General features: G+C 37.5%; 1 pseudogene; it reads right to left on the minus strand.

Annotated features, from left to right (window-relative positions):
* Positions 1–3,675, minus strand: part of LOC102832523 — an 18,910-nt pseudogene that overhangs the window by 2,541 nt on the left and 12,694 nt on the right.

Raw genomic sequence — 3,675 nt, forward strand, 5'->3', positions numbered from 1 at the left:
GAAAACACTTCAGATGTTAGGATGGTATAATTTTAAGTTCATTTGTTTTATATTTTAAAATACCTTTATTTGCATTACTGTCCATAAACAAAGCCCAAACCTATAGTTGTCCAGTAGATTCGGACTCAGAACAAGCCTGTGGGACAGGGTAGACCTGCCCCATAGAGTTCCCACGGCTGTAAATCTTAGGGACATAGACCACCACAGCTTTATCCCTCAGAGCACCTGGGTTCGAACAGCCAACCTTTTGGTTAGCAGTTGAGTACTTTAATACTATGCCACCAAACCTCCTTGTTGCTTTTTCTATGGATAGCAAACTCGTGAGTGGGGAAAGAAGTCAAAGTTGTTGCTTCTGCCTTTTGGTAATACACAAAGGGCTGGAAGGGATTTTAACAAACTTTTGGCACAATCTCCTAATTTTGCAGGTAAATACTCTGTGGCAGAAAAATATTGATTTGCTCAAGGACACATATTTTATTAGGAGCCAGAACTTTAAACTCCAAAAATGACTCACAATCATTTAGGGTACAAATATTGCAGAGGAATTAAGTTGCTAGGACCCCATCTTTTATTCTTTTATCTCATATATATCCTATCAATAAAAATAACTATTGTTAGTCTCATTCTTCTTTCTAATCTTTGTACTATCAACTACCTCTTTTCCCCACCTGAAATAAGCCTTTTGCAAAAGCAAGAGTCCTGTCTAATTTTTGACTGTGCAGTATACATCATGCATATTTTTGGCATTGCAAAAAAATGTCAAAATATTTATAAAGACGAAAAGTATTTCAATAACAATGGAAAAGCTGCTAGTCATTTTCCTGAGATGGTAACAGCAGGGATTCAATTACAATTTGATAAATCAATTAAATTGAATTTCACACATTACAAAAATGTTTTCTAACACTAACTAAAAACTTATTCAAATCTCTAACTAGTTTCTTTGATAGAAATGAAGAATGTGAGTGAATATATGAATGTTTATATGTCTTTCAAAAAGATTCCTGTCCATTCATCTGTAACCACACACAAAAAAGCATGTATCCAGAAAAAGCCACTCCCACCTAGCAGATCTACCACTCATCTGTCAGTTTGTCATACTGTGGGAGCTTGTATGTTGCTGTGATGCTGGAAGCTATGCCACTGGTATTTCAAATACCAGCAGGGTCACCCATTGTGGACAGGTATTGATGGAGCTTCCAGACTAAGATAGACTAGTGAGAAGAAAAGGCGAACCACTTTTGAAGGGTTAGCCACTAAAAACCTCATGAATAAGCATCAGAATATTGTTTGATACTGTGTTGGAAGATAAGCCTCTCAGGCTGGAAGTGCTGCCTCTTCAAAGTAGAGTTGACCTAAATAAAGTGGATGGAGCAAAGCTTTCAGGACCTTCGTTGGAAAATGAGTCACAATTCAAAATGAGAAGAAAATCTGCAAACATCCATTAATAATCAGATCTTTGAATTGATGGAGTACGAAGCTAGGAAAATTGAAAAGTCATCAAAAATGCATAAAGATCAATATCCTAGGCATTAGTGAATTGAAATGGACTGGTATTGGCCAATTTGAGTCTGTCAATCATATTGTTTACTATGTCAAGAATGACAAATTGAAGACTAATGGTGGTGCATTCATCATCAAAAAGAGCATTTCAAGCTATATCTTGAAGTACAATGCTGCCTGTGATAGGATAATATATATACACCTATAAGGAAGATCATATTGTCAGAAGGGACCAGTCTCTGGAGAAGGATATCATGTTTGGTAAGGTGGAGGGTCAGAGAAAAAGAGGAAGGCCTCCAGCGAGATGGATTGGCAAAGTGGCAACATCAATAGGCTCAAGTGTGGCAACAATTGTGGGTTGGCCCAGGATCAGGCAGTGTTTGGTTCTGTTGTTCATAGGGTTGCTATGAGTCGGTACCGACTCAATGGCACCTAACAACAACAAGGAAAATCAGTTAATACCACTATTATTCAAATGTATGCACTAGCCACTCAAGCCAATGATGCTGAAATTGAAGAATTCTACCACCTTCTTCAGTCTGAAATTGCTCACATATGCAATCAATATGCACTGATAATTACTGGTTTGATAATGCATTGATAAGTATTAGAGTGCAAACATTGGAAACAAATGGGAATGGTCAGTAATTGGAAAATACCTGTTGATAGAAATGATGCTAGCGTTAGCATAATGGAATTTTAAGAGACTGATAACTTATTCATTGCCAATACCTTTTTTCAACAACCTAAATGGTGACTATACACAAGGAGTCCTGGTGTGGCACTGTGGGTTAATGCGCCAGACTGTAAATCCATTTGAACTGCAAGGTAGGCAGTTCAAGCTCACCAGCTGCTCCTCAGAAACCCTATACTGGGTTGGAATAGATTCAACAGCACTTAAGAACAACAACACACACCTGAACTTTACTAGATGGACTACACAGAAATCAAACTGATTTCATCTGTGGGAAGAGTTGGTGGAGAAGCTCAGTATCACCAGCCAAAACAAAGCCAGGAGCTGAATGTGGGACAGATCATTGATTACTCATATGCAAGTTCAGGTTGAAGAAAATTACAACAAGTCCAAAAGAGCCAGAAGCTGACCTTGAATATATCTCACCTGAATTTAGAGACCATCGGAAGAACAAAGTTGATGTACCAGACACTAATGACTGAAAACCAGAAGAGTTGTGAGATGACGTCAAGAACATCACACGTGAATAAAGCAAAAGGTCATTAAAAACCCAGGAAAGAAAGAAAAGAACAAATGGATGTCAGAAGAGACTCTGAAACTTGCTCTTGAACATACAGAAGCTAATGTGACTAGAAGAAATAAGGAAGTAAAAAAGTTAAATAGAAAATCTTCAAGGGTAGTTCAAGAAGACAAGGTATCATAATGACATGTTATGAAATGTTAGAAAACCAAAAGGGAAGAGCATGCTCAGCATTTCTCAAGCTGAAAGAATTGAAGAAAGAAAAAAATCAAGGCTTGACTTGCTATATTGAAGGATTCTACAGGCAGAATGACACTGGTAGAATCAAAAGAAGATGGAAAGAATACACAATCACTGTACCATATGATCAAGAACTGATGGTATTACAGGAAGCTGCATTGATGGAATTGGAGAAAAATAAGCCTCCAGGATTTGACAGAAGACAAATGCAATGATGGAAGCACTCACTCATTTATGTGAAGAAATTTGGAAGACTGTTACCTGGCCAACCAACTGTAAGAGATTTATGTTTGTGCTTATTCCAAAAACGATAAACCAGTGGAAATTGTTGAACAATATTAGTATCACATGCAAATAAAATTTAGCTGAAGATAATTCAAAGCAGTTGTCCCAGGACATTGACAGGGAATTGCCAAAAATTCAAGTCGGTTTCAGAACACATGAAACTCGGGACATCATTGCTAACATCAGATGGATCTTGACTAAAAGCAGAAAATTCCAGAAAGATGTTTACTTGTACTCTGTTGACAATGCAAAGGCATTCGACGTGTAGGTTGAAACAAATTCTGGATAACATTGTAAAGCATGGGAATCCCAGATCACTTCATTGTGCTCATGTGGAACCTGTACATAGACCAAGAGACAGTCATTTGAACAGAAGAAAGGAATACTGAATGGTTTAAAATCAGAAAAGGTGTGTTTTAGGGTTGCATCCTTT

This window comes from Chrysochloris asiatica, unplaced genomic scaffold (assembly GCF_000296735.1).
Source record: "Chrysochloris asiatica unplaced genomic scaffold, ChrAsi1.0 scaffold00094, whole genome shotgun sequence".
Classification (NCBI taxonomy): domain Eukaryota; kingdom Metazoa; phylum Chordata; class Mammalia; order Afrosoricida; family Chrysochloridae; genus Chrysochloris; species Chrysochloris asiatica.